The 22,544-nt window shown below is 40.9% G+C and overlaps 1 protein-coding gene across 8 annotated transcripts in view; it reads right to left on the minus strand.

Annotated features, from left to right (window-relative positions):
* CRACD (capping protein inhibiting regulator of actin dynamics) overlaps window positions 1-22,544 on the minus strand; it is a 297,618-nt gene that overhangs the window by 274,830 nt on the left and 244 nt on the right. The window lies entirely within an intron of this gene.

Consider the following 22,544-nt stretch of genomic DNA (forward strand, 5'->3'; position numbering starts at 1 on the left):
TGCTGTCTGCCTGTTACACATATACTGGAATGTGAGCTCCATGAGGGCAAGGACATCTCCAGGATCCAAAATGACCTCTGGCCACATAGTAGACACTTGCTAAATATTTTTGGATGAATGAGAGAATAAAAAGCAACCATCTGGTCTGAAAAATGAAGTAGATGGCTGGGCGCGGTGACTCACACCTGTAATCCCAGCACTTTGGGAGGCTGAGGCAGGTGGATTACCTGAGGTCAGGAGTTCGAGACTAGCCTGGCCAACATAGTGAAACCCCATCTCTACTAAAAATACAAAAAATTATCGGCGTGTGATGGCACACACCTGTAATCCCAGCTACCATGAAGGCTGAGGCAGGAGAACCACCTGAACCTGGGAGGTGAAGGTGGCACTGAGGCAAGATCATGCCACCACACTCCAGCCTAGGTGACAGAGCAACACTCCAGCACACACAAAAAAAATGAAGTGGAGAGAACTAAACTTGTCAGGTAATGAGGTGCAGAACCAAGGCTTGTTTTTCTGTTAGCTGATGAATGCTAATTAAATACATGAATCCATGCTAATAACAGGCTATCCCTCCCAATCAAAGAATTAGATTTTTAATAGGAATCCTTTAGAGATGGGTATCCAGATCCAAATCAAGTGATGGAAATTTGAATATGACAAAGCATGTTCTGGGGCGGGCCAGATTCTTTAGTACAAAGTCACACTAGCCGCCCACAAGAGCTCCTTATCAATAATACTCAGCCTTTCTCACCTTCCCCATCTCTAATAAATCCTCTTCTCCTTCTTCTGGATTTTCTATGGGGAAGAATCACCTATCTGAGTTTTATCTTAATTTTTCTTTCTCTCCTAGATTCACATTTTCTATTCCTAATATTCTATAAGTAACAGAAGCACCGAGATGAAGACTTCCATTCTTTCCTGAAAATGCAAGAATTCTTAATTCTTAAATTAAGAATTAAAGAATTTGCCAGAGGGTTCAGAGGGAAAGTTGCAAAATTAAGGATTAATTTAAAGAATCAATTAATTAATTAAAATGCATCTGGCTCTGATCTTTACTCTCCGTTGTCCTAAGTCATTTACTTTTCCCTGCTTTCTCCTGTCACCATCTTCTTTCCTCTTCCAGGCTGTTTTTCAGTCACATGTAATAGCCACCTACCCCCATGCACATGCATTCATTCATTCTTTCCTGCAGGGTTCAGTATGCTATTTATGCAGCCTCTTCCACATGCACAGCACTGACACAGGCCTTCCCTGTACTTTCTGTGCTGTCTGTATGGTATGGTGGGGACGGCTAAAGAGTTCCAGGCAGACATACAGGGCTGGAGCAGAACCATCCTGTTTACTAGGGAGAGTTACCACCACTATTCTCCACCCGCCACCTGCCTCTCTTCCTCACATGATGAAATGAAGACTGCAATCACAATTTTTTAAATTTATTCATGTATTTGTTTATTTCATTAGTTATTTTTGAGACAGGGTCTTATTGTGTCACCTAAGCTGGAGTGCGGTGGTATGAACATAGTTCACTGTAGCCTTGACCTCCTGGGCTCAAGTGACCTTCCCATCTCAGCCTCTCAAAGAGCTTGTATTACAGCCATGAGCCACCACACGTGTGATTTTAGATAAGCTTCTGACCACAAGCTATGATCAAAACTCCTCGTGTAAAATGCTGAGTTTTGATGTACTTAGCAATGCTCCAATTAAAAAAAAAAAAAACCCTTAAAGAGAGAAGTAATAATACAGTTGTGAGATTTCTTATCTCTTGCTGGGGTATTCAAAACTAACCAACTGTAGTGGCTTTTTTGGGGTGTTATGGCAGCCTCTGCCCTGCAATGTATGGATCCTGGGGACATCCTCAGAATTAGCTGGCTGAAACACTCTTCACAATTGACAAAAGGCAGGAAACAACCCAATTGCCCATCATCAGATAAATATGGATAAATAAAATGTGACCTAACCATACAATGGAATACTATTCAGCCATGAAAAAGGAATAAAGTTCTAGTGCATGCTACCATGTGACTAAACCATGAAAAGATGATGCTATGTGAAACCAGCCAGATACAAAAGGGATATTGAATGACCCCATTCATGAAGGAACCTAGAATAGGCAAATTCATAAACACAGAAAGTAGAATAGAGATCTAGGGACTTAGGGGAGGGGATGATGGGTAAACCCACTGTTTAACAGGTATAGAGTTTCAGTTTGGGATAATGAACAAGTTCTGGGCTGGAGAGTGATAATAGTTAGACAACATGGAACATACTTAATGCCACTGAATAGTACACTTAAAAATGGGTAAAATAGTAAAGTTTATGTCATGTATATTTCACCACAATTAAAAATAACAATAACAACAACAACAACAACAACAACAAAAAAAAAAAAACAGCTGGCCATGAGCCCAGAAAGTGAAACAGACAGTCAGTGCACACTCAGCTGAAGCTGAACTGGTTGCAGATACTACCTAAGAGTCAGGGCTTACCTATGTAACAATGAAGAAAAGGCTACGGTACTTCTCCCAGAAGCCTCACCCAACAAACAAGTAACTACAGAGGGCACGTGGTGAATCCTAGAAAGCAACAATCCCTGTGTGATCATAAAAACTCATGGCCCTGGGCACAGTGGCTCATGCCTTTATTCCCAGCACTTTGGGAGGCTAAGGCGGGTGGATCACCCAAGGTCAGGATTTCGAGACCAGCCTAACTAGTATGATGAAACCCCATCTCTACTAAAAATACAAAAATTAGCCAGGCATGGGTGGCATGCACCTGTAGTCCCAAATACACAGGAGACTGAGATGGGAGAATTGCTTTAACCTGGGAGGTGGAGGATGCAGTGAGCAAGACTCTGTCTCAAAAAAATAAATAAATACAAGACTCATAGCAAGAGGTTCCAGAGGAATTTATGGGAGTTCTAACTCTGCTGCACATGGCTTTTCTTCACCCCCTCCTCTGGAAACACAGCTGGTCATCCTGAGCTACAAGGCCAAATCTCCGATGACTTCAGCCATCTTCAAGGGGAAAGAATGACTGCAGACATCTGGGGACCCCCCAGGTCTAGATATAGATCACTGAGAGGGCACTGTATTTTTGGGGCTGTGGGTGAAACTTGGTGAATCTGTAAAAAGCAGTTTCAGTTTAAGATGAGAGAATGAATGAATGAAACGAAAAATTAGTGAAGAATTTAAAAGTTAAGGTAGAGACTTGAAGCTACAAATGTGAAAAATGTATGAGGGAGTGAAAGAAAAAAGAGGGAGTAAGATCAAGGAGTTTTTTTTTAACAACAGGTGAAGGCTAAGGATATTTATAATAAAAAAGGGAAAGAAACAGTGAGGAGAAAGGAGATAATCTCAGACCACAGCTCCCAAGAAGATGGGAGGCAAGAAGGTTAAGAGAAAAAGCAGAATGCCTGGCTTTGGAAGAAGGCAAATTTCTGAAGGAGGAGGGAAGAAGAGTTGGCTAACCCTGAAATGAGATCAGGTATATGAAAGCACCTTGAAAAGTGTGCTGGTCCACCCTAATGAAGGTATCATTATGAAGCACCTCCCAAATATCAACAGGGCAGGTGTGCAAAAACCGCCTGTTAAAATAACCAAGACCTACAGAAAACCTAAGATAGTGACATGGGTATGGGAGATACTTGAAAAGGAGAGTTGGGAAGAGAAGCATTTCATGCTGAATTTCCTGAGAAGAGCAAGAGGCTGAGTCATCCAAGGAAGGAGGAGTTGAAGGGTATGGAAAAGTTTTGAAATAACTGCTTTGAAAACACTGATAAAAGTTAAGGGCAGGCTGGGTGCGGTGGCTCATGCCTGTAATTCCAGCACTTTGGGAGGCCAGGGTGGGCAGATCACCTGAGGTCAGAAGTTCGAGACCATCCTGGCCAACATGGTGAAACCCTATCTCTACTAAAAATACAAAAATTAGCTGGGTATGGTGGTGAGCACCTATAATCCCAGCTACTTGGTAGGCTGAGGCAGGAGAATTGCTTGAACCTGGGAGGCAGAGGTTGCAGGGAGGCAAGGTCGTGTCACTGTACACCAGCCTGAGTGATAGAGTAAGACTCTGTGTCAAAAAAAAAAAAAAGTCAAGGCAGGGCAGATGCAGTGGCTCATGTCTGTAATCTCAGAGCTTTGGGAGGCCAAGGTGGGAGGATGACTTGAGCTCAGGAGTGTGAGACCATCCTGGGCAACACAGCCAAACCCCATCTCTAGAAAAAATAAAAAATTAGCCAGGCACAGTGGGCTGTGCCTGTTATCCCAACTACTTAGGAGACTGAGGTGTGAGGACTGCTTCGGGCCCAGGAGTTCAAGATTACAGTGAGCCATGATTGCACCACTGTACTCCAGCCTGTGTGACAAAGTGAGACCCTGTCTTTAAAAAAAAAAAGGTCAAGAGCAATAAAATAGTTAGTTGATGCAAGTTTTAATTAGTATATTATTGGAGACCTCTTAGTCCTGACAATTATGAAGGCTCTGTTGAGAACAGGCAATATAAATGTAAAATAGAGCCAGGGAAGAGAGCTAGGGGCAGAGAAACGCACTCCAGGATTGGCAATAATATCTGGGGTTCTAGGGGAGTGCTGAAGAGTGCTAGGAAGGCAAGAACTGATGAGTATTGAAATATTTGCTCAAGGAGGTTAAGATGAGTATGAGGGTTGGTAAAAAACCGGAAAGTGACATATTGGGAAAATGGGGAGGAGTAAAAAGGGAAAAAAGTAATAATAAAAGTCAAAAACAAAGATCATCACTATGAGTAAATGACAGAGGTGGAGGTAAAGAGCAGAAGGACTGGTCAGAGAGGGAAATTCTAGTTTGTAAGATAGTGTGCAACACGTCATACTGGTAGGCAAATATGAGTCCAGTGAGCTCACGGTTCAATCCTCAATCCCAAATATCTACATATATTGGTTTTACTATTCAAACAGTGAGAAAATATTTAAAGAGGTTGGACAAAATGAGATCTGCTAAGACCAGGACCTCAAAGTTTCAATCTATTCAAAAAGGGAAAGTTCCTATTTATTTATTCTCTTATTGCAAGAATGGTGGGTCGTATGAAATTTATATTAAACTATTCTTAGCTCTGGGACATGCTAACACATCTGTAGTAACTAAAGGAGGGAAGCCAAAAAATACTATAAGACTCTTCAATCTGAGGTGAGATACAGAAATGGCTTTTTCTTTTTTTTTTTGAGAAGGAGTCTTGCTCTGTCCTAGGCTGGAGTCCAGTGGCACAACCTTGGCTCACTACAACCTCCAACCTCCAGGTTCAAGCAATTCTCCTGCCTCCGCCTTCTGAGTAGCTGGGATTACAGATGCATACCACCACTCCTGGCTAATTTTTGTATTTTTAATAGAGATGGGGTTTCACCATGTTGGCCAGGCTGGTCTTGAACTCCTGAGCTTGTAATCCACCCAGTTCGGCCTCCCAAAGTGCTGGGATTACAGCCATCAGCCACCGTGCCTGGCCTGGCTTTTTTTTTAATTGACGGGGTCTCACTCTGGTGCCCATGTTGAAGTGCAATGGTGCAATCATGGCATAATAAAGCCTAGAACTCCTGGGCACAAGTGATCCTCCTGTCTCAACTTCCCAAGTAGCTGGCACTACAGGCATGCACTACCATACCCAGTCAATTTTTAAATTTTTTATAGAGATGAAGTCTTGTTATGTCGCCTAAGCTGGTCTCAAACTCCTAGCCTCAAGCAATCCTCCTGCCTCAGCCTCCCAAAGTACTGGTATTACAGATATGAGTCACCACACCCATGATTCATTTCTTTTATACTGAAATATTATTTGGTGCAGTAGAACTCTGAAATGTCCTCTGAGGAAATACTTGGTTCCTTATTACCTTTTAAAAGGTATGGGCTCCCTAACCAATCAAATACAGTTATTTTGAGAAGCTACTTATAAGTCAGATTCCATAAAAATAAAGTAATACACAACCATACACACACGTTTATATACATTTTTAAAAATCTAGTAACCAGAAAATTATTCCAGCAAAGAAGTTTTATGATATTACTGTATTACCTCAAGGACTGAAAACAAAGATTCAACTGCATCTGAGAACAGCCCTTGTTCCTTTGTAAGACAAAAATGCTCCCCAAAATTATATACTGGTTGATCTATTTGTGCAATAGTGGGGTTATGATATGTATCCATCCTTGAGAGCAAGACGGTACCAACACCATTCTGGGAGTGGAAGGAGGATGTGACTAACAGCTTTATTCCCACTTCGATATCAACTTGTTTGTTGATGCTAATGCTACAGCTCAGTATACTTGGAGTTGATCTCATGCACACCACACACACACACACACACACACACACACACACACACACAAAAGGGGTCTTCTATGCACCTCCCTCATCACTTAAAGATATAAGAGGTTAGGTTTTCATCTTCCATCTTTGTACTTCCACAGGGACAAGAAGTGTGGCTATTTCTAAACTCAATAACCCTCATTCACCAAGCGAATCTGTTTTGTTTTGATTTTATTACACTTAATAGAATTAAAGACAAGGTATCACTTACTGTGAACTTATGGTATTCTCCTCATGCTGTTTCTCCACTTACTACTTTGGAAAGATGATTTACTGAAAGGATGTATGTGAGTTTTTTGCTTATTTACTCAGCTTCACATATTACTGCAAAGTAGTCTTTGTTGGATTGAGAGTACCAAGAAGTAAACATTGGTGTTTTCTTCTCATGGTCCTAAGTACAGGTTTGGGACAGGGGTAAAGATATTCTTCATTTTGACAGTGAAAACCATAAGCACACCACTGTAGCTTCAGGTTGTAATCAAACACTGACATTTCCAGCCAAAATGTCAAATTTCTGGAGAAAAGTGGCTATAGCAGTTGTAAACAGAGGAATTATAATGAAAACATCTTGTAGATGGAGTTGTGAAGCACAATCCTGTCCCCAAGTGAAATGACCAGAGTAAATGCAAAGCTGGGTATTCGCTGCAGCAGTGGGCACCTTTTCTCTCAACAGCATGAGCTGTGGGCACACCTGAACTCTAGGTGGGCACGCCTGAACTCCAGGGCCAAAGTACTATTAGTGCAGAAAGAGATAAGACAAGGAAAAACAGGTGAGCACCATGGGCAGAATATCAGTGCTGAATCAAAGTAGACAGAGATATGTTTAACAAAACCAGAATGTGGTTTTGGGAAGCAACACAAAGGAAAAATGCATGGATGACTCATACCCAACTCCCCTCAATGTCAGATGCCCTGACTGCAGGCAGCCTACATCTCTCAGGATTCCCTCATGGTCTTGCCCCACTGGCTTCCCAGGAGAAACTCTTGTAAGCTCACTGGGTTCCTGAATCCAGACTGTGACTCAGAAGCTTAATGAATCAGTCTTCTCTGGGAGACTTCATCTAAGAGCAGCAATATTAACACTAGTTGAAAAGCTAAGTTTGTGTTTGCCACTTACTTTTTACATTAATCCTCTTTCACATTCATAGATAACTAACTATTACAGTTAAGAAAACATGTGAACACTATCCAGCTAATGAACAGACAACCTACAGAATGGAAGAAATTTGCAAATCATGTATCTGGTAAGTTACTGATGTCCAGAATACATAAAGAATTCCTACAACTCAACAACAAATAAACAACCCAATTCAAAAATGGGTAAAGGACTTGAACAGATGTTTCTGTTTGTTCAAAGAAGCTATACAAATGGCCATCTTTTTGTAGGCACACAAAAAGATGCCAACATCATTAGCCATCAGGGAATTGCAAATCAAAACCAAACTGAGACACAACTTCACATCCATTAGGATGGCTATTATCAAAAGGCAGAAAACAACAAGAATTGGTGAGGATGTAGAGAAACTGGAATGCTGTGTATGCATTGCTGTTGGGAAGGCAAGATGGTGCAGTTGTTGCAAAAAACACTTTAGTGGGTCCTTAAAATGTTAAGCATAAATTACAATTTGATCCAGCAATTCCATTCTTTCACATATATCCAAAAGGATAGAAAGCGGAACTCAGATACCTTTACACCAATGTTCATACAGCATTACTCAGAGTAGCCCAAAGGTGGAAACTTCGCTTTTAAAAAAGTCATACAGCCGGGCGCAGTGGCTCACGCTCCCAAAGTGTAATCCCAGCACTTTGGGAGGCTGAGGCAGGCGGATCACAAGGTCAGGAGATCGAGACCATCCTGGCCAACATGGTGAAACCCCGTCCCTACTAAAAATACAAAAATTAGCTGGGCATGGTGGCGCGTGCCTGTAATCCCAGCTACTCAGGAGGTGGAGGCAGGAGAATTGCTTGAACCCAGGAGGCAGAGGTTTCAGTGAGTCGAGATTGCGCCACTGCACTCCAGCCTGGCGCCTGGCGACAGAGTGAGACTCTGTTTCAAAAAAAAAAAAAAAAAAAAAAAGTCATACAATGAAATCTGATGCTACAACATGGATAAAACTTAAAAACATGTGACCTGAAATGCGACACAAAAGGACAAACATTCTATGATCCCACTTACATGAGATCACACTTGTATAATACGTAAATTCATAGAGACAGAAAGTAGAACAGAGGTTAGCAGGGGCCAGAGAAAATGAGGAGCTATTGTTTAATGGGTACAGAATTTCTGTTTGAGATGATGAAAAAGTTCTGGAAATGGACGGTGGTGATGCCTGCTTGACACTGTGCATACACTTAATGCCAGTGAATGGTACATTTTAAAAATGTTTAAAATGGCAATTTTTGTGATATATATTTTAACACAATAAAAAAAATTTTGGCTGGACACAGTGGTTCACACCTGTGATTCTAGCTACTTCAGAGGCTGAGGCAGGAGGATCACTTGAGCCCAGGAGGTAAGGCTGTAGTGAGCCATGATTGCACCACAGCACTCCAGCCTGGGCAACACGGCATGACTATTTCAAAAAATAAATAAATAACATTTGAAGGAAAAAAACAAGAATACTGGAAATGCATATCTAATAAGCAACCCCAATATTAATATGACCTGTTAGTTAACACAGTATCCAAACATAACTCCCTTTCTTCTTTCCCTCTTCCTTTCCTTTCTTCCTCCCTTCCTTGCTTAAGTTCTATATGAAATAACTAAACCTTCTGAGGAAGACAGATGCACAAGGGAATTATGATGAGAATTTAATTTTAAAAAAATAAATCCCATTATGACAGGGACTGGCAGAGTGAGGTAATCTACAGCAGGGACTGTAAACAACAGCAGGCTGAACCAAAGACCCAGGACGTGTTTCTATCTTCAGCAAAAGGGAAAATGAAGGAAGAACAGAATTACATTTCCAAGCCCCAAATTGGTAAGGCATTCGGTTCTATAAAAACTGCTTGCAACCGTCTTCAAGGAGAAGATGAATTAAATAATTCAGGCAAGGCTAGTTTCACTGGCTGTGAACTCCCATCCAAGGAAACAAAGCAACATAACCTGGATTCCATGTCAGCAGGTCAGAGATCACATCTTACGCTAGCTCAGAAAGTACAGTCTGCCACTCTAGCTTCCCAACACTGTGGATAGAATTTGTAGAAAATTAACCTAAAATTCCACGTGGATAATCTTCAGTCAACGGTAAATCCAGTTTGCTCACCCTGGTATCTCGCATAAAGAACAAGCCAGTTTTTAAGCATACCTTTCTCCTGCTGATTACTGCCGAACCATTTCGTATCACCAAGAAAAAGGTTTAGGGCCAGCATGAATGTTCACATTCCTCAGTCTTCCACTTGATTGAACAAAAACCATCTATAAACCAAACTATAAGACCTCAGGATAGACCCGACTAATTAGTGATGCTTCTTAAAAAAAACCATAATGACACTGTTACGATTATAAGAGGCAGAATGGTCTCCTAAGATGCATTCCAGTTGTAATTAAAACAGGGCTGTCCCAGAGCTCCCATTTAATTTTAATTTATATTAAAATAACTTAGAAGAGCTATTTGATATATTGAACAAACTGCCTTAAATCTGGTTGCTTAAATGACAGCCTCTTCCTCCTTCCACAAGCCTCAAAACTTGGGATGAATAATGTGCTAAGAAAAAGAAGCAGGATCAAAATTACCAACACAAGTGGTGTTTTTTTTCATGACATTGGAGAAACTTTTTAAAAATGAGATGATGCTGTACTTAGGCTATGTGAAAGATGGAATGCCAAAAAGGTTGTGCCCATCAACAACCATGTTGGTGGAACTAATCAAAACTGTAAGAACTACATCTGTTTGGAAACTGATTTCAATCAGTGTTGAAGAGACTGAATTCCCATAGCTTTTCACCTAATTAGGCCTACAATGCTGGATCGAGAAAAGATTCCTAATATTCTTGTGGAGTCTATTCTATTCAATGCACTCTGGGCTACTCTGTCTAGAAACATTACTACTTTTTACTCCACTCATCTGGCTTTACTTTCTTTATAGCACTTATCACAACCTGATGGTGTATTATATATGCTTATGCATACGTATACAATTTGGCACTGTTTATTGTCTCTCTCTCCCACCAGAATGTCACCTCTACAGCACAGGGAACCTGTCTGTATCCCAGTACCCACGAAAGTGCCTCATGCACAGAAACATGGAAATTACTGTTATCTGTTTACTGGCCAACTAGATAACTTGCCCCACTCTTCCACCTAATACATGAGCTATTTCGGATGGGCATGGTGGCGCTCATGTCTATAATCCCAGCAGTTTGGGAGGCCAAGGCAGATGGATCACTTGAGCCCAGGAGTTCAGACTAGGCAACATGGCGCAAGACCCTATGTCTCCAAAAAAAAAAAAAAAAAACAACTAGTGGGCATGGTGGCATGTGCTCATAGTCCCAGCTACTAGGAAGGTTGAGGTAGGAGAATCCCTTGAGCCCAGGAGGTCGAGGCTGCTGTTCACCATAATTGCGCCACTGCACTCCAGCCTGGGTGACCGAGCAAGAGTCTGTCTCAAAAAAACAAAAAGAGACAGAAAGAGATTTGAGGACCAGAAGAGTGGAGTGACTTGCCCATGGTCACTAGGCAAATAAGAGAAAAAGCTGGGCCTTTGAGCCAGGTCTCTTAACTCCTAAGTCACCCTTCACAATCAATGTGATTATGCCACTCCCTGCTCTTCAGCTCCCCATTACTCAAGTGTCAGCACTGGTCTTAGTTTATACGGGCTGCTGTAACAAAATATCATTGACTGGGTGGCTTTTAAACAACAGAAATCTATTTCTCACAGTTCTGGAGGCTGGGAAGTCCAAGATCAGGGAGCTGGCAGATTTGATGTCTGGTGAGGGCCCATTTCCTGGCTTATAAATGGTGTCTTCTTGCTGTGTCCCACATGGTTGAACAGGTGAGGGAGTGCTCTCTGTTGTCTCTTTTATAAGGGCACTTATCCTATTCAACAGGATTCCACCCTCATGACCATTATTATCATCTCCCAAATGCCCCACTTCCTAATACCATCACCTAGAGGTTTAAGATTTCGACATATGAATTTTGGGGAGACAAAAACATTCAATCCATTGTGGTACTCTTTAGTCTCAAATCTCTCCAAATTGTTCCTGCCCCACTTTTCTAGTCCTGTCTCCTGCTCCTCCCCTCCGTGCCTGATGTTCCTGCCACCTCACTACACCGTAGCCACCATGCTTTCCACACCTTTGCTTACTCTGCCCCTACTTTGGGAATACCTCTCCACCTGTTACATTTCTACTCCTTCTCCAACACCCAGCTCAAATATCACATCCTCTGTGAGCTTCCTCCTGATCTTTCCTTATTCTACCCTCTCACCAGTATTTACTCCTTCCCTGTGCTCTCACAGCATTTTATCCATCGCAGTTCACTTAAAATTTAGCCCTCTCTTTCTTCTTTACTAGATGGACTATGAGTTCTTTATTTTTACATTCTCCAGCAACTCCACAGTACCTGGCATCAATAGCTGGAGTAGGGAGGCGAGAAGAAAACAGGTGACACATGCCCCTCCTCCATGTTCAGAACGACTCCCAACACCTGACTGCCCCAGTGATCCAAAGGAACAAAAAATGATACTGCTAGAAAGGGGATATGTCATTAAACATGGCAGCCCGTGAAATCAGCTAGGGAACTCTGAAAAAACATACATCATAATGTATTTGTTTGGCAACTATGCAAGAATGCCACATTTTCTTTTCTCTGGTTATAAATTACAGGCCAGGGGTAGTGGCTCACACCTGTAATCCCAGCACTTTGGGAGGCTGAGGCAGGTGGATTACTTGAGGCCAAGAGTTTCAGACCAGCCTGGCCAACATGGCAAAACCCCATCTCTACTAAAATACAAAAATTAGCCAGGAGGCAGAGGTTACAGTAAGCTAAGATCATGCTACTGCACTCCACTCTGGGCTACAGAGTGAGACTGTCTCAAAAAAGAAAGTACAACAAAATACTTTGGGCCAAGACCTACCATTGTCACATTCAAGCAATCTGTACTTCTCCAACTCCTGTTCTTGTCATACTATGCCCATGGCACTCAATACATGGTGTATGTTCAGTACATGTTTGTTGATATAAGAGAAAACGGGTTTACCAGGACTGGCTTGGTGGAATGTGGATGGATATGGAAATTTTCTTTTCCTTTTTTTCTCCTTTTCTTTTTTTGAAACAGGGTCTCATTCTATCACCAAGGCTGGAGTTCAGTGGCACAATCTCAGCTCATTACAGCCTCAACCTTCCAGCATCAAGCAATCCACCCACCTTAGCCTCCCAAGTAGCTGGGACCACAGGTGCACACCACCATGCCCAGCTAATTTGAGGAGTTGGGGGTGGTTTGTTGTTTTGTTTGTTTGTTTTTGTAGAGATGGGGTTTGGTCTTGTTGCCTAGGCTGGTCTCAAACTAGTGATCCACCCTCCTCAGCCTCCTGAGTAGCTAGGACTACAGACAGGGACCACCATGCCTCGCCATAAATCTTCATTAAACTTCAAAACAAAGAATATAGTTACTTATTTCGCCTGCTTGAAGGTAATCATTCAGACTGCTGTCTTGCTTTATTTGTCAATATCTAGGATCAACTGGGGTTGTTTGTAACAGACAAAAAAGAAATAAATATGATAATCTGTAAATATTTTTATAAACCAACATTCCTCCAATCTTCACAATGCACAGTGGCCCTTCTAAATTGACAAATTCATAAAGGTTAATATCTAGCATGGATTATGAAATTAATTGAAGTGTCGGAGGCTCCCTGACAAAACTGTTGTTCGCTAGTTGTCACTGGGACAATGACAACAAATTAAGAGACTTGGGACTCTGCATGAGCCAGAAAGAAAGGCCAGAGCAGAAGCTGCATAAAGTAAACATCTTTAAGATGCTAATCACTACAGTCACATCTGAGCTGCCTATGTTGATTAGGAAATAAAAATCTCAACTAAAAATAGCAGAAAAAAAAATTTGATCATGAAGTTCACCTCCTTTTTATCTTTGCCAGTGAAAGACCATTATGTTCACAAAACTGACAAGAAGCCTACATTCTGAGGCCATGGGTTTTGCACCAGACAACCCTTGCTATTCTTTCCAGATTGGAACGTCAAGAACATCTGTGGTTAAGAAACAGGCACTCGCAGTTCATAGGCTTTCTTCAGAACACAGGCAAACAACCTCTCTTCATCTCAGCTCTCCTCCTTCCAAAAATGATTCAGCCTGAAAGCATTGCTGCTTTGTCCATCAAGGCTCACTCAAAAGTATCTGAGGCTGGGTGTTGTGGCTCACACCTGTAATCCCAGCACTTTGGGAGGCTGAGGTGGGTGGATCACTTGAGATCAGGCGTTCAAGGCCAGCCTGACCAACATGATGAAACCCTATCTCTAGTAAAAATACAAAAAATTAGCTGGCTATGGTGACATGAACCTGTAATCCTAGGTACTCAGGAGACTGAGGAAGGAGAATCACTTGAACTTGGGAGGCAGAGGTTGTAGTGAGCTGAGATGACGCCACTGCACTCCAGCCTGAGTGACAGGGGGAGACACTGTCTCAAACAAAAACAAAAACAAAAAACTATCTGAAATCCTCTTGTTAATAAGAACTACCTATGAAGGTGCCCACTTAAATGAGCATCATATGTGACTTACCCCTGTCACAACTGTTAGTTAATATCTAATATTTTAATACAGGACCTCTGACCTATACATGAAGGTAAAACTAAGCCTAACCATCAACATTATAAACAAGCATGGCCCTCCACCCTGTGTATGCATGTACACACACAACTGGCACAGAGAATATACACATATATACACAACTAGTAAATACCTAATAAGCAATGACTTGGGCATAGATCTTGCAATATACAATTGCCACACACTGAATGGTCCTCTAGTAGTTCAGAGTTCCCACATTCCTGAGCCCCTAACCTGTTAGCAGGGAGAGACTACAGGCAATGGAAATAATTCAGCTCAGCTACTTAACCTCTGAACCTTAGCCTTCTCATCAGGAAAATGAGGGTTGGACTAGACCAGCACTGCCCAAGAGAAACATAATGCAAGCCACAAATGTGAGCCAAATATGTAATTTTAAATGTCGTAGTAGATACATTTTTAAAAGTAAAAAAAAGGTAAAATTAATATAAACAATATTTTATTCAATCCAACATAGTCAAAACTATTACTTAAACATGTAATCAACATTAAACAACTATTACTGACATATTTTGCATTCTTTTGTCACACCAAATGTTTCAAATCCAGTATATTGTTTTCTGAAAAAGAAAATAGAGATAGGGTATCATGTTTCCCAGGCTGGTCTCCAATTCCTGGGCTCAAGGGATCCACCTGCCTCAGCCTCCCAAAGTGTTGGGATTATAGGTATGAGCCACCAGGCCCAGCATTAGTATTTATTTTATTTTATTTTTTTGAGACAGGCTCACTGCAGCCTCAACCTCCCTAGCTCAAGCAATCCTCCCACCTCAGCCCCAAGTAACTGGAACCACAGCCATGCGCCACCATGCCCAGCTAACTCTGGTTTTTGGGGGCGGGGGGTTGGGGATTTTTTTTTTTTTTTTTGACAGAGATAGGGTTTTGCCATGTTGCCCAGCTGGTCTGCAACTCCTGGCCTCGGCCTCCCAAAGGCTGGGATTACAGATATGAGCCACAGCGCCAGCCCTAGTATGTATTTTAAATTGACAGCCCATCTCCATTTGGACTAGCCACATGGGACCAGTCGGACCGTATGGGGCAGCACAGGCCCAGGTGATCTCTGATATTTCTCTTAATACTAGAAGTTATTTTAATAAAGGGAATGACAGAGTTTCAGATCAAGATCTACTTAGAAAAAAGTATAAAGCATTTTCCTAAAATTCTCAGTCTGTTCACCCTCATTCAAAATGGTGTTTAGGTTTTTTTTTAATTTTTTTTTTTAATTCAATGGAATTGGATCTGTAAACAACTAAGTGGCACGATCTACTGCTTTTAGCATGACTGTTCTCACTGCCTTAGCTACTGTCCTACAAACCTCCAGGGAGATTAAGAATACTCCGGACAAAGTATAACTACTGAATGAATGAGACATCTCAAAAATCATAACTTGAAAAGACAACTGTTCAGATGACAGTTCAACAGAAATGGCAAAGAAAAATATTTGACAACCATGCTATCGTCTAACTATCAAGATAATGCTACAAAAAATACAAATGTGCACATGCTTTCGGAATTGTTTCTCTAATTACTCAGCATCTATGAGAAAGATTCATGCTGCTGCTCCCACACTGTCTTGCTTATTAATGCCTTTGTGATCGATGATCTGCCTTCACCAGATGGCTGGCCTGGGTTAAGAGTACAATATGCACTCCCAGAACAAAGCAAAGCTAACTGGCCTTCCCAAGAATTGAACCTGTGACCCTGACCTCATTAACTCTAGAAGACAGTTAACCCATCAGAAACATGCATGCCCAGCTGCATCATACATAAAGCCAGGAAAGCCCACTGCTTCTGTCACAATGACAAGCTGATGGAGAAAAAGTCACTCTAAATGTATTAAAAACTTTTCAAAATGAAGAAAAATCCTGACTGCAATCATTTAGGGCAGCCTGGAATTCACCAGCAGTGCCTTAACAGCACTGCTGGATCTGTCACAGGCTTCCCTAAGAATATTAGCTGCAGCCCCCACCTGAGACCATAAATGGTACTGGCAATGGGGTTTGGAGTAATGATGTTTCCTCTTTCAAAGATGGTGATCTTGGGATATGGCCTTTCCTCTTTGTTTCTCCCAAGAGAGAAAACAGCCCATTGTGAACAAGGGGTTAACAATTATATACAAGAATTTTCACAGATTATTCCTTGAATCCGGCTTATCCTAGATTTAAATAATAATCAAGTTTTCAGGTAACCTGTTTCTCCCTCCCAGTCTCCTTAACCCTTCTTGCCAGCCAATCCCTCCCCGAAGTGAGTGGGGTGAGGCCAATGGGCCTCCTGACAAGACCGTTCTTACCTTCCTTGGTAAAAAACAAAACACCTTCTTAGCAAGTTGTCCTTCCTTTTTTGTAACATTCTGTCATTCCTCTTAGCAGCTGCTACCAGCTCTTAAACTCTAACTACCTGTTTCTAGTGGGCTAAGTATTTACTTCTGATTTAGATATTTTCCAAAGTGTTTCTGGGCCGCAGTTTCTGTGTCTTTACCTCACTTCATATTGAATATAGTACCAGTTTCAGAAGCAAGTTTTTTGACATTTCTTCTTAATCCCCAAAGTATGTCACTTGAAAAACACTAAAAACATCTGAAAGAGCTGGTGAAGACTTTAAAATCTAACTGAAACATTTATGCTTTCCATTTCTGACATTTTATATGAGATCACTTTTTCACATATAAAGGCTTTTACATATGGTTGTTCCATTTGTATTCTTAAATATGTGTGCTAACATGTGACTATTAGGCTGATAACATGTGGCTATAAAAACATCTCTTTGGGATTGTTATTCAGTTTTTTTATTTCCACAGTTACTTAATATGTATTTTTCTACTTTAGAGAAGAGTTTGTAACTTGGTACTTCTCATCTATGTGTGAAAATCATACATCTATGTAAACCTAAAATATGCATATGCATCTGCCTAAAAGCCACCAGTACAAGTAAATATCTAAACTGATTTTGTTCTTATCTCTACGAATCTTCACAGAGGATAAAGAAGAGCCCCTGAAGGGTAGCTCGTGCTTATAATCCCAGCACTTTGGGAGGCTGAGACAAGGCAGGTAGATCACCTGAGCCCAAGAGTTCATGAACAGCCTAGGAAACATGGACCATATCTCTACAAAAAAATCAATAGACAGATGTGGTGGCATGCACCTGTGGTCTCAGCTATTCAGTAGGCTGAGCTAGGAGGATCGCTTGAGCCCAGGAGGTTGAGGCTGCAGTGAGCCATGGTTACATCACTGCACTCCAGCCTGGGTGACAGAGCAGCCTGTGTCGATAGATTAGATAGATAGATAGATAGATAGATAGATAGATAGATAGAATAAACAGGACACAAAATGTAAAGGTAGCCAAGTTTTCTATCTGCCTGAACATACAAATTAATAACCATTCAATAGGTGGGCCATGTCCTGATGCTCGCAAAACTGTAACAATTCACTAAAGGTCAAGCAGTAGACAAAATTAATAAAATAAGCATAAAACACCGGCTTGCTGCAACTGTACACAATTTCATTAGCTGCAAAGTAATTTTTTGAGGGCCAGCCTAAGGATGAAATCTGATGTTCAAAAATAAATGCAACTATATCCAGATTTGTTTCCATCAAATCTTTTTTTTTTTGAGACAGAGTTTCGCTCTTGTTACCCAGGCTGGAGTGCAATGGCGCAATCTCGGCTCACCACAACCTCCGTCTCCTGGGTTCAAGCAATTCTCCTGCCTCAGACTCCCGAGTGCCTGGGACTACAGGTGTGCGCCACCATGCCCAGTTAATTTTTGTATTTTTAGTAGAGATGGGGTTTCACCTTGTTGACCAGGATGATCTCGATCTCTTGACCTCATGATCCACCCATCTTGGCCTCCCAAAGTGCTGCGATGATAGGCGTGAGCCACCGCGCCCAGCCTCCATCAAATCTTAATAAAAAATGATGACTGATGAACAGAAATACATGACTATTCAAACCACATAAACCATGAAACTACTGCTCTTTGTCTAACATGTCATCGTGATCTACACAAATTCAGATTTTTAAATTGTCAGCTTTGAAAACACTAACCTTAATTCAACAAATAAACTGTTTAAATATACGATTAAAAGTGTCAAGCCCCATGCACCTAGGAGTATCCAAAGCTATAATGCAAAAGCACTGGCATACTTATATTTTTTTAGGCATCTGGCAATCATCTTATTTATGAGTTACACTCCTACATGTAATAGCAATAATGCAAACCAGACACCATAAGAGTTTTAATCTGGAAGATATAAATGTGAAAAAAAGTGAAATTTGCCTTTACTTTGTTATATAAAAGCATCTATTTGTGTATTCTAAGTACTATTTATAAAACGTATTTCCTCAAAAACTCAATTCTTCCTGACAATATGTTTCAGAGGAAAGTCCCCAATATATTAAAATAATAAAATTAAAATTCTGCTACAAATATACATAAGAAACATGTAAAAAAAAACAAAAAAAAAACCCACAAGATAAAAGGATAGTAGGTTTCTTAAAGTACTTTACAAAATAAATACTTTTACCACCTTGTGATTTTAAGACCAATCAATATACTATAAAGTACTCTTTTGTAGCTCCTAAGGCTTCATTTTGTGAAAGCCTTAACAAAAGCCGACATTCATTCATAATGAAGTCTTTTTATAGTTACACAGCTATTTCATGTCTTTTAGGAAGATATATTAAACCTTTGGATGCTCAATTAAAATGACCAATTAATTGACACTATCACAAAAACCTGAGAAGCTATTACAAAATATTTACATCAAAGACCAGCTCAAGCCAGAAAGAATTACATTATTCTTCCTTAACTTCCCTAAGTTGAAAACTGACTTGAAATGAGTCCTTTCAAAGGAAACTACAAAAGATGTACCACAATGGGTAACTTCTTAATATCAACGTTCAAATTTATGTTAAGGAAGGAACGAAAGATCTTCAGAAATCACTGTGAGGGAACATCAGAAAACTGTGGGGGTTAAGACGGTAGACAGGCTTTGGGATCAGAGACCACTCAGTTTGAATCTTTGCTTCATCCCTCTCTAAATTTAGGACCTTGGGCAAGTTAATTAAAAGCTCTGAGTCTTAATTTCAATTATCAAATGTAAACACAAGGCCTACTTACAAGGCTGTTGTGAGAACTAAATTAGACAACATATATAAATAGACTGCTTAGCACACAGTAACTTGACCATGATACTCAATAAATGATCTTAATTCCCAAAAAATGTTTAAGAATCTATTTTAAGTGTAATTTAGTAATCAAATTCCAACTCATGTTGTAAACCATTTGAAGAAAAAATATGTAAGGATTCAAAAACAGAGTTTTATTAAATGCACTTAACCTGATTATCCTTTGCATTAGACCTTTTCAAAGTATAGTTCCTGACCTATTAATGGGATGCGAAATCATTTAACGATCTCAACCAGCATTTTTTAAATAAAATAGAATAAAAAATATAAGAATACATTGCACATTCAAAGTCTAAGTATTACTTCATTAATTTTTAATTACACATATTTATAATGTATCTGTATACTGAGTGGCAATGTAAAATGCATCTCTTACTGTGCAAAAATAAAAGTTTAGGCCAGGCACCGTGGTTCATACCTGTAATCTCAGTATTTTAGGAGGCCAGGGGAGGAGAATCGCTTGAGCCCAAGAGTTTGAGACCAACCTGGGCAACACAGTGAGACCTTGTCTCTTAACAACAACAAAAAAAGTGTAAAAGCCATTGCTTTAAAAAGAAAAAACAAACAAAAAAAGCCATTGCTTTACATTAAATTAATGAAAATAAAAAGTAGCTGATGCTGAGTGCTTAGTTTGTGCTAGACATTGTGCAATGCTCACATTATTTTATTTGATCCTCACAAAATGTTCTAAGTAGGATTACTTCCCCCATTTTACAGATGAGGAAACTGAGGCTTAGATTAAATCACTTGCCAAGGATGCAGAGCTAGTAGCTAGTAAAGCCAGTGTTCAAGTTCAATCACCTGCCTCAAGAACTTGAGTATTTAACCACTTCTATAAGTACTAGGTTGTAAAATATACCTTTTCTTTATATAAAAGTTATCCAAAAGGTAGACTTTTTCATGAGGTCTAATTCCAGTGTGATTTTCTGCGGAAAATCTCAGAGAAAGTTAGTGATTCAGGGGAGAAAGCTCTGGGTGTGAGATCCAGCTTCTGTCCCTGGCACTGCTGGCAAAGAGCTGGCAGGTCATTTAATCTCGCCATGTCTGGATTTCCTCACCTACAAAACGGGAGTGATAATATCTGCCCTGCCTCCCCACAGGCCACTGTGAGAAACTATATGCACATACAACAAGTGAAATGTTCTATTGTGCTACTCAGTTACAGCAGATTAAACATGATGGAAAAAAAACCACCCAAGAGGCCCCATTATTGGAAGAAACACATATCAACTATAAACTGAAAAACGAAGGTCACCAATCTTTCATAAACTGTATGTGGAAAACCTCTGAACAGTTCTCGGCACACAGTAGGCCTTCAGTAAATGTTCATTGAATTAAAAGAAGTAAACAAATTCCATCTGTACACATTTTATCCATTTGTATTTTTTTCACCTATTCATTCTTTCTTTCCATGTCTACATACTGAACACCTACTGTGTACCAGATCAGAAATGTGGACCACAAAGGAAGACTAAAAGATTGTCTCTTGTCCTGGAGAATTTCAGATTAATGTCAATTAATTGGTCTAAAATTGGGTAAGAGACACAGCTTCCTCAACTAGCAATAATAATAACTTCCATTTATTATAGTGCTTTGTAGCTTATGAAGAACTTGCTTTTGTTTCTCACACCAATTGCCTATGGTCAAGTTGGTGTTAGCTTCCTCCTCCAAATTCAGTGATCTGTAAGTACTGCTAAGTCTTTAGAGTGAAAGTTTCTCAATGTGTTAGAGACGACTGTAAAATTAAGCTTTTGAATAAAATGCATTTTAAAATCAATAGTGAAAAGGGCAATCCAGTAGCATGATTTTTTTTCCCTGCCCACTTCTGAGTTGAAGTGAGCTGTAATGCAACCATATTACATTTTTCAAAATGTTTTTTTTTCAAAGCTGCCTTTGAAATTTTTTTCATACAGGCAATTTGTTCTTGAATATACTGAACAAGAAGTCCCTTTTCCTAAAGAATACAGGAGACAGTAGTGAATGAAGGCATCTTCTCTTTGTTGACTTTTTGAAAATCACTCAAAATTGACTGTTTTATTGAGATTCCTGAGTCACAAACAATGCCAAAGAACTGTGGGTCATTTTATATATAATTCCACAACTCCTATAGTGATTTTTAAAGGAAACATTGATTTAACTCACGATTTAATGAATTAAAAATTTGCCACAGGATATTTACTAGGAATCTTTTTCTAAAACTGCCTTATCCTTTGTATTCTAACCGCTCCCTCTCCACCACTACCACTTACCACCCCCAACACACACACACACACACACACACACACACACACTCTCTCTCTCTCACCTACACCAGATCAGTTTCCCAGCCATTATTCCTAAAACCATATTAAAATTTCACAACACATGGTGGTAGTTACTAGGTTTTCTTCCCCCTCCCCCTCCACTGAATCTATGTGTCTTGAAATATATATTCTCTCTCAAAATCCAGAATTCAGAAAAAAATTACGATATCTCTAATTCAAGAACACATATTATAAAATTCAAAGTCGGCTTCTGTTTACTGATAATCATGAAAAAAAAAAACCATACCCCACACACTGTATCCATAGGGTGAGGAGGTCCAATCTCGCCACTACAGAGCTCTGCAAGAAAGGACGGTTATAGTGCCAGGAAAACCATCGCAACAAGCCCTGGGTGAAGATAAGGAAAACATATTTTACACCACGGGCAGCGCGCAGTCTCCCGGCCCCGGCCCTTGATAAACAGGAGAAACCTTTGTCTTGCCTCAGCCTCAAACTGGTGGCTCATCAGAATTGGGGCAACAAGAGTTTGTGCGAAACGGTCTAGCAGAGGTTAAACAAAGCAATGCAGCTCTGGGGGCGGTGGGGAAAGGGCTGAGCCCGGACAGCGTCCGCGATTCCGGACTGCTAGGTCTGGCTCTGGTCCCCGCTGCGGTCGGGACCGAGTCGGGGACCCCGGGACGGGATGCCGAGGCGCGGGAAGGGGAGAAGGCAGGCGAGGTCCCACGTTCTCCTCAAGTTCCCCGGGCGCAGCCCGCCGGCAGGTTCCCCTGCGGGGATCCAAAGCGCGCACCACGCGCGCAGGTTCCTCGGGCAGGGTCCACGCCTCCCACGCGGGGACGCCGCCCCGAAGTCCACCGCCAGCCGCGCCGATCCCACGCCCCCCGGGCCAGGTGCCCCGGAGTCCCGAAACGCCGCGGGGGCCCGGCCCGGAGGGGCGCGAGTGGAGGGGAGATGTCCGCCCCTGT

Source organism: Callithrix jacchus, chromosome 3 (assembly GCF_049354715.1).
Source record: "Callithrix jacchus isolate 240 chromosome 3, calJac240_pri, whole genome shotgun sequence".
In the NCBI taxonomy this organism is placed as follows: Eukaryota; Metazoa; Chordata; class Mammalia; order Primates; family Cebidae; genus Callithrix; species Callithrix jacchus.